Below are 9,497 nucleotides of genomic sequence, written 5' to 3' on the forward strand. Positions count from 1 at the left end.
GTTTTAGGGAATCTTCTAAGAATAAAATCTGATCAAAGAAATGCTGTATTTGAGGTGGGTCCGTGATGGGATTTCCTTAGCAGAATCATTGAGCTGTGTTCCGTAAGGGAAGCAGTAAAAGGTTAAGAATGCAGGAAAAGCCTGAACTCAAGGATGAGTTTGTATTTGTTTCAAAGCAATGCTTACACTGCACAGTTTTCAGAAAAGCACTAAGAGGGTGCACCCCTTTCCTCGGGCTGCTGGCTGCAAGCAGAAATGTATAAGCTCCATCAGCCTCTAAGCTTCTCCTCTACAGCAGCACAAGTAATAAAACTGCTAATTTTACTCTTGTGCTCATGTAAGAAGAACTATTATGGTACTTTAAAAATGCTTCTGCCATCAGTTGGCTACTCCCCACAGCATCCCTTCTACACTGGTATTGTGAACACCTTATTATTGGGGGAAATAACTGTAGAAGTCAATACCAGAGTCAAAATAAGATGTCTAGAACTTAATAAAATGCTCAGTCCACACAGCAGCAGCAGCATGAACAAAATATCTCCCTAGTTAGTACTCATATGCTTATCACATTTAATTTACTAAAAAATTTTCAATTTTCACAAGGAACTTAAAACCTAGTAAGATCCATCCAATCGTGTCTCAAACAACACATTTAAAACGAAATTCCTACCTTGCTCCCCAAAAAGCACCCTTTCCCAACTTCCTTACAACTATCTGTTCACAGCACTATTCTTCTCTGGATAACCAAAGCTCAAAACTTTAATATTTTCTTTGTCTCTAACTAGCCTAGCTGTTAAACACTTTAAAATAAGCGCTTTGGCGCAGCATTGTCCAGAACAAAAACAAAAGACTTCAACACTCCCTACTGCCTAGCAAATGAAAGCAAACTCTTCCACCAGGGCAGAGTACTCAGTGCTCTGTACAGAAATGCCCCAACCTGCCTTCCTCCACTCTCCAATATACAGCCCAGGTAACAGCTAGTCCAAAAGCCTGGCTACTTACTTTCCAATATACTTAGTGCTTATTACAGGATAAGATCTTGGGAAAGTCACTTAATCTAAACATTATTTTACTCCACTCTAAAATGGGCATAATAATGCTTGCCTGAAAAGTCTAACTGAGGTAATGTAAAATGAGTGCTGTCATAAATTTTAGGGCACTATAAAAATACAGACATTATCATTATGTCACAGTTATGGTAATTTTATTTATAGTTCTCTTGCTCAGAAAAGAGGTAAGTTAGCCCCAATAAAACACAAAATAACAAGAGTTTAAAGATGGAAGTAATAAAAGAAATACAAAACAAATGTAAGATCATAAAATGGAACTGGGAATGAGACTAAGAAAAATGCATACCACAACTGCATGTGGATTAGCTTCCTTTCAGGTGAAAAATTTGGCCTAAATACTGTATTTGATTTGAAAAAGAAACAAAGTCAATTAGACAATTCTATGTCTACAAGACTAAAAACAAACCCAGTGGTCAGAAATAAAACAGTTCCTATGACAAAACGCTGTTCTACCAAGTCATGTAATTGGACAGTCTCCTCACAGCCCTCACAGAGTGTCAGTGGTCCTGTCACTGTTCCATGATGTCTGCATCCCTGGCAGCACTTGTAACCCACACGTGGCTCCCAGAGACCCCTTGTTAATCCTAACACAAAACTTCTATCTCCCCAGGCTTTATTTCAGGACTCTCCAGCACCCCTGCAGGGACAGCACCTGCTGGCCTCTGAGCACAGTCTCTCTGCAGCAACCTTCCATTTTCCCACTCCTCTAAATTCATTTTGCTCAGCTCAAGTCTCACCTTCTACATAAGGCCACTCTGAGCAGCAGGAATGTAGGAAAGGGAGAGATGGAGGCTGGAGAGTCAGCAGGGCGCACCTGTGCGGCTCCATGGAGACACTAGGCTCTCCACACAAGAAAAAAGGAGAGGAGAGGGAGGGAGGTGGGAGGGAGCCCAAAGTCCTGTGTTCTTATCTGTCAGAACAGTTCAGCAATGAAGGCAGGTCAGCAGGTCAGTTACCACACCAGGGTAAGAACACCGTCCTGGGTGAAGCAAAGCTTTACTACAGATTCTATCTACCCTGCCTTCAGGCCATAACAGGCTACTACGGATGCTCTGGTTGGTTCCAACTCGGACATGCCCGTTTCTTCTCTGATTTTCACTACCACATGTTTTAATATGCAATATATACATTGTTCTTAAATTTCCCTTGCTTAAATAAATAAACCAATCTCTTCACAGACTTATATTTACTTGTTATCCCCAAAATAACAGACACAGGACCACATATACAGCAGGTCATTTTTTAAGCTAAAAATTATTTAAGACACCTATTTTTAAAGATAACACCTTGTTGCAGTATAAATCAGCAAAAAGAAGCAACTTTTTTTCATCAAGCAGACCATTAAAACAACTGCACTAAACATGAAGACACCCAAGTCACTTTTTCAGTGCATGCACACAGCCATCAGGACAACTCCAATACTTACACCACATCACATGTTAAAGCAAATGAGTCTGAAAACATGTAACACATTTCCTTCCCAGCCATTCCAGTTTATATTTTCTATTGCACAGACAATGCTCACTAGGGGGAAAAAAATAAATCCTACCATAATTTGTTATTTCATTCATTTAATTTTATACACTATTTCTACAGTTCTAACCTAAGACAATAAAATTACAGAGAATTATGAATTATGTGACAAATTAAACTGTACTTGATATGATTTTCAGTACTGCAGGCTATATAAAGCTGACATAAACACTCATATTAAGCTTAGTTTTGTACTTTTCACATTTTTTTTCAATTAATATAATGTATCCTCTCTAAATATCTATAGTTTCCTGGACAGAACTTCAAAAGACAAGCAAAACTAGTTTGCTGATTCTTCTTCTGCTCAATTACTAGTCCTGTCACAAAATTTGAGCAAAACTGAAAACTTTTGTCTGCTTAAATAGGGGAAGGTCCCGCAGAAAAGCTCTGTAAGATATCCTATCATCACTCAATGAATTAACATCCTACAGTGAAACACACAGAATCTTGTCAACTACACACACGGCATATTAAGAGCTTCTTCAAACCACACTTGTGAAACCCAAGAAAATTTTCATATTCCAACTTCTACACCGTGAATAGATCAGTAAGCCAGGCAATGGCTCCACATGCTATTTTTTTGCCATTGCTATTACTGATCAAGAGTGTATAAAAGCTCATTGTCAGTCTAGAACACAGAAATACTTCAGCACAAAATAAAATCAATTTAAAACTTCAGTTACTCAGTCATCTTTATTCATAAAGATTATAACAACAATGTGCAAAAACATTCAGCAAGAGATATATAAGGAAACTACTTCTGTGTAGCTCGATTGGGTGAAATGTGTACAGATGTTTCCTATATTATAGGTTATATACATAAGTCAAATTTCCTATATAAAACTAAATTAGGGAGTTGGGGAGAAGACATCTTAATATTAATTTATTTTTAAAGATGCAGATAGGACTTTGTGCAATGTATTTTTGTAAATGTTTTTCAAAATATTTGTCTTTGGTACTGTTTCTTTTGCTGCCACCAAATTAGTAAGATGCTATCTATTGAGATGTTTAGAGAGTTTAAATTTTTAAAAGTGCACCTGATATCTCAGATGAATAATAAACAGTATATTTCTTTTCTCAAAAGAAAATATATAAGGAATCTACTATTCTTTGTGAACTTTAATTATCAACTCTTTTAACCACCCCCAAAGACATTTATACTATTTAGGCAACATAACAAAGACAAAAATTAAGCAAAATTCTGGCCCAAAGGGTCTCCCCCCAAAAAGGGAAAGATCCATTCACAAAGGATACAACAACTCAAAGTAGATGTGTTACTGAATAAAATCCACAACTTTTAACACTAACCCTAAGATTAGATTTCCTTGAAGGAATAAATGCCTGTTCAGGCATTTGGCATTGAAGAAGATATAGAAAACAAGCACATGGTGACCAGGAAGGGGCAGGTTTTGTCCATGACCTGTTTTGTTCTGTAAACAATAATTATCTGAATAATTCTAAAAGCAGCACCTCCTTTAGGAGAAACACATCTTTATACTAATCAACAAAACCATGTCACTGAACCAGCACTGATGTGTAAACGCAAGTTACGGCAGTTGCACACCATTATTTTTAGTAGTGCTTAAAAGAAGACTAAAATGCAAAACGTAGGGCTGTTGGTTTTCAATATAAAAACAAAACAAAAAAATAGTAAGGTGATCGCCATATCACATCTATAGTTCTCCAACCATAAAAACAACACTTCATGAAAGTGAGTGATCAATTTTAAAAACACACACAACTAGATTCAAAAATCAAGCAATACAGATTCAAGAAACATTTCAACTACTTCTTTTTTTAACAACAAAAAACTTATTCAAAAAATTTTTAAAATCTAGTTTTATCATTTTAGAACTACCAACCTAAGATATTCAAGGTTCTCTTAAATATCTCTGGAGGCTTGATGAGAGTAATTTGACACTCTGAACCCTGAAATTATTCCAAAAGCCACTAACCAGATGAGTGACATATTAACAATTACTTCAACCTAGGCAGTAATGAGTACATTTTATTTCTTCTGCTCTTTGCTATACACTGATGCAGAGAATAACAAATTAAAACTGTGACTGAACGCAACATCATTTACACCTAAGTAACAGCCACAGTTTGTGTTTTCCCTGACTACTGGTGTTTTTGACTATGACAAAATGAAAGAAATTTAAAAAGTTATTTTGGGGAAAGAGGTTAAAAAGTACTTTTAGTAGCTTGGAAGCAGGACAGTCCTTTGGAAATTAACTACATTTGATCAGCGGTCATACAAATACTCAAGATTTGCACTATTACAATTAACAAGGTGGGCAAGCTGACAAAGAATCACGGGTGGGCTTTCTGGTGAGATGCACTCTAGATGCCTGTAAAAGAAGACAGGCAGCCATGCAGGAGCTCGGAAGGGTTCACCAGCAACCAAAATACCCTACCACACTTGGCCCACAAGCAGGGTGAGGAATAAAGCACAGCAATTTGATCACATTCCCACAGCAGTTTTAGTCATTACTATAAGATACATTAGTTAAAAACATGATGAAAAATGCCTGAGAATCTACTAATACATCAAAAATCATAAAGTGGAATCATTACCTTGCAATAGAACTATTTAAAAAATCATCAATCAAAACAAAAGGCCCAAATTTATCCAGACTAATTAAGAGAAATTAAAAAATAATTCTAATTACGTTTTCAAAAATTTTAAAGCACATACTTTCCTGTAGGTCGTCCACCTTATTTTAAACACTAACTTCAACCTAAAACAATATACTGCTCTCATTCTCTTGAATTCAGCTCAATGCATTCAAATAAACTCTAAAATAAATGGCACCTCCATAAATCTGGACATTACTCTGATTAAGAAACACAGCTTCTTATAAAAATTTGAGGAAGCACAACAAACCCATCTAAAATAAGCATGTATATGAATCACTTTTATAATTATCCTTATTTAAAATCCATGCTCTTCTCTTGAGAAGAAATGAATTTTTACTATAGCGTGGAAAGCTAATCACAGTATAAGGCTAGTTAACAACACCCATCCTTTTTCTACATTAAAAATATCTTAACAATGAAACTTAATGTGTTACCTGAAATTGTAAAATGCAATGTGTATTTTATCATCCTGGATAAAATATCTACAGCCTCAGTAGTGGTTAAATTGCAGCTATAAAGGAAACTATCCCAAGATAAATGGTTTCCCTATGAGGAGGCTTCATTGCTACACTTCACCTCAGGACAATAAATCAAAGTAACTGCACCTTGTCCTCTGTCCAATGACATCATCAGTCTGACCACATCTTGGGACTCGGGTGCAAAACATATGCTATTTAAGGCATAAAACCATATTACTGCTTTTTGTTCATCAGACCTCCTGCTTCAGGTCTCTAAGGCGGTCATTCACCTGAATATTCTCCAGAAAACTAGTTATTTCCTCCCCTGATGCATTCAGGGCCTACCTACTGGAAGGGCGGGGGGCGGGATGGAGAGCACGGGTTATTTTAAGTTAGCTTGCCTTTAATCCTTCAGTCGATCAAATCTTAAGATTTTGTTACAAGTTAAACTAAAGCCTACTGTCCCACAAAGTATCTGGCTACCACCACTCTTCAGTGGCCTACTGTGATGGAGGGTTTGATGTTAAACACCATTCCCTGAACACTCACCTTAAGAACCCACACACTCACACACACACACGTCTACACAGAGTTTACCCGGGAAAGACCAACAATCACGACCCCCGTTTCCTGTGCACAGGGAAAGTGGATCTGCCCTTCCCGGGCCAACTCTCCTAAATCACGGAAACGCGAGATACTCTGACAACTTGACGCCGCGGGGCGGGCGTGCGGAGCCGAGGGTCGCTCAGGGCGGCAGACGCGCTCCCCACCGCGGCACTCCCCGGCTCCCTGCCCGCCGACCTGCGGGGGACGAGCGCCGAGCGGGCGTCGGCCTCGCGGGGCTCAGCGCCGCGGCGGGCACGGGAGCGCGGCCGCCGGCTCCGGGAGCTGCGCGCCGGGACCTCGGGGGCGCCGGGCTCCCCCGCTCGCAGGGGCCGGCGCTGGGTCCACGCTCCCGGCCCGAGTCCGAGGCCCGGCGGGGGCCCGTCCCCGCGGCCCCCGAGGGTGAGGCGCAGGCGGCGGCGGCGGCCGGGGCTCCGCAGGCCCGCGGGGCGGGCTGGCGCGGGTCGCGGGGCGGCGGGTCGCGGGGGGCGGGCGGGCGCGAGGCCCGCGCGGCCGGCTGCTCGGAGCCCGTGGGCTGCCGCGGAGCGAGAGCCATATCGAACCGCACGAGCACATGGGCGAAGAGAGAATATAAACACGGCGTTGGGCTGTGAGTGGCTGTTATTAAAGGTCTGAATTACTAAACATGAGAGGCGGGGAAAGCCGGGCGGCCATTTCAATAATATAAACCTCCCCGAATTAGACATTATTCAAATGAGCGCGGCTGGCGGCGGCGGGCGCGGAGGCCTCCGCACCGGGCCCGCGCCCCGCTCCGCGCCCCGCTCCGCTCCGCGCCCCGCTCCGCGCCCCGCACCGGCCCGCGCCCCCCAGGCAGCGTGGGCGCCCCGCCACCCGCGTCCCCGGGCCGCGCGGCCTGGCGACGCTCCCGCCGAGGCCGGGCCGGGCCGGAACCCGCACGCGGACCCCGAGCTGGGCACTCCGGCCCCGCCGCCCGGTCCGCCGCCCGCGGCATTGTGCCCGCCGCCCGCGCCCTCCACGCCCCCGCCGCCCGCGCCCGCGGCCGCGAACCCCGGGAGCGCCCGCCCGCATTGTCCTCCGGGCGGCCCGGCCCGCCGGGCGCGGGGAGTGGGGAGCGGCCGGCGGGCGGAGGGCGGAGGGCGCGGGCCGCAGCCCCTGCCCGGTCCCGCCGCCACCTCGCCCGCCGCTGCCCTCCGCTCGGCGCCCGGCGGGGGCTCGCGCTCCGGCCCCCCAGCTCCCCGCCGTTAATTATAATAATCCTGAGTACTAATAAATTATGCTAAGTCGCGGGGGGGCCGCGGGAGCCGGGCCGAGTATGAATATGAATATGTAAAATGCCGTAATGATTACCTGCTGCTGCCGCCGCCGCCGCTGAACTCTCATCTTGACTCGCTGCTCCTCCGTCCGCCATTTTGAATATTTTAACCAAAATCGCCCGGTCGATGAGCCCTCCCTCGCTCCGCGCCCCTCCCCCGTCCGCGCCGCCTCGCCCCGCCCGCGCTCGCGGCTCCCCGGGCTCGCGCCAGGGGGCGCGCGAGGCCGGCACTACTCCCCGCCGGCCCCCTGGCGGAGCTCCACCCTCTCGCGCGTTCTGCGCACGCGCGTCCAGACTGCCACGGCCTCCACCACCCCTAAAGCGCACTCAACCTGCCAGTCACCCTGGCGTTCCATATTTTTGGCGACCGCTCTACGCATGCGTGACTTCCTCCACGCGCCTGAGAAGCAGCTAGCGCATGCGCTTCTTCCCTTGCCGCCCTCCTGAAGCGCGGCCCCAGCGAAAAGTGTAGTGTAGAGCGCCGGTATCTTCTTACGGCTCTCCCGCCTCGCTCCGCCTTCCCCGGCGGCGCTGTGAGAGGCGGGCAGGAAGCCCAGCGGTCGCTTTCCGCGCGGTTGACGCGCTAACAAAGCCGGGGCCGCGGGCCCGCTAGGTGACTTCCGGCCCCGCGGGCAGGTAGGCGGAAGGGCCCGCCGCGGGCCGAGGCACCTGCCGGCCGCGTCGCCTCCCGCGTCCACTCGGGCCCCGGGGCCTCGCCGCACTTCCTCGCGGGCTCCCGTGCAGGTCGCCTGCCTCTTGGCGCGACGGGACGGCCTGACCAGAGCCGTGGACTTGGCCTCGCCGCGCCTCGCGTAGTGGGCAGCCCAGGGGCGGTCTCCGGCGTAGCCCTGGCTTCCTGAGGAGTCGGGACTGCGAGGCCGGTAGCCCTGGGCTCGGGCCGATTGTCTAATGACTTCTTAAGTATAAACTCCCGGGGTTTTCAAGTTCTCTCTCAAGAGGAATGAGAAAAGTAGTTCGTGGTGAAAAAAAAAAGGCCCGCCCTGAAGTGTCCTGCAGGGGTGACGTGTCCTGCAGAGGTGACTAGGGTCTCCACCGCCACTCGCAGGGCCTCGGGGGAGAGCGGTCGTCCTAACGGCCAGGCCACCGCCAGCCGCGCACCGGGTTCAGCTGCTGACGCTGGAGCCCAGGGCTCTGTCCCTGACGGCCACTCTGTGGGTTGAAACTGGTCCTGGTGGTTCAGCCCGAGGGGACGCGCAGGAGCGCGGAAGCCAAGCGGTGGGACCGCCGGCTGTTAGGAAGCCAAGCGGTGGGACCGCCGGCTGTTGGGAACCAGGCCAGAGGGGTCCTGAGACCAGACCGGGGGCCTGCTCAGGGTCAGCGGTCGTGTCCACACAAGTACAGAGCCCTTCCTCAGGGCAGCGAACCTGAAATTCCCTCCGAGAACTCGCATGCCCTTATTTAAATCCATAGCTTCTATTTAATCTTAATTGCACTCTTTGATTCAGAAAGTAAATTACTGTGACATCAGAAAGGCACTGAAGCTAGTGAATGTGCTCTTCAGTCTTTACTATTTCATTTCCATAAAAGGAAATCTTAATGGAGTGAATTTTAAGGAAAATTTTCTGTGAGAAAATTGTTTAAAATAGTTATGTCCATGTTTCATGTTTATCTTAATGAAAAAAATGTTTCAAACTGCCTAGAGAATCTCCTGGGCTGCTTAGGTGCTCACAAACGAACACATAATAGTACTTAAACAGTTATATAAGGATTTTTAAAACTGCTGAAGTCTTGTAATCACAAAAACTTTAGGAGCGTCTTATATTCTGCCATGAACTTTACTAGGTAGTAAGGATAGGAAAATGTTGAAACACTGCCTTGACCTCAGCAAGCATAGGGTTGTCAACACTCTCTGGAAGACAGGAACTCTGCTCGTCCCAG

At 46.7% G+C, this 9,497-nt stretch overlaps 1 protein-coding gene across 1 annotated transcript in view; it reads right to left on the reverse strand.

Annotated features, from left to right (window-relative positions):
* Positions 1-7,680, reverse strand: part of Pou2f1 (POU class 2 homeobox 1) — a 128,994-nt gene extending 121,314 nt beyond the window's left edge. The window contains exon 1 of the mRNA XM_076873029.2: positions 7,634-7,680. The gene's annotated coding sequence lies outside the window, so the exon portion shown is untranslated. The remainder of the gene's footprint in view (positions 1-7,633) is intronic.
* Between the last annotated feature and the right edge of the window lie 1,817 nt (positions 7,681-9,497).

Source organism: Callospermophilus lateralis, chromosome 13, assembly GCF_048772815.1.
Source record: "Callospermophilus lateralis isolate mCalLat2 chromosome 13, mCalLat2.hap1, whole genome shotgun sequence".
In the NCBI taxonomy this organism is placed as follows: domain Eukaryota; kingdom Metazoa; phylum Chordata; class Mammalia; order Rodentia; family Sciuridae; genus Callospermophilus; species Callospermophilus lateralis.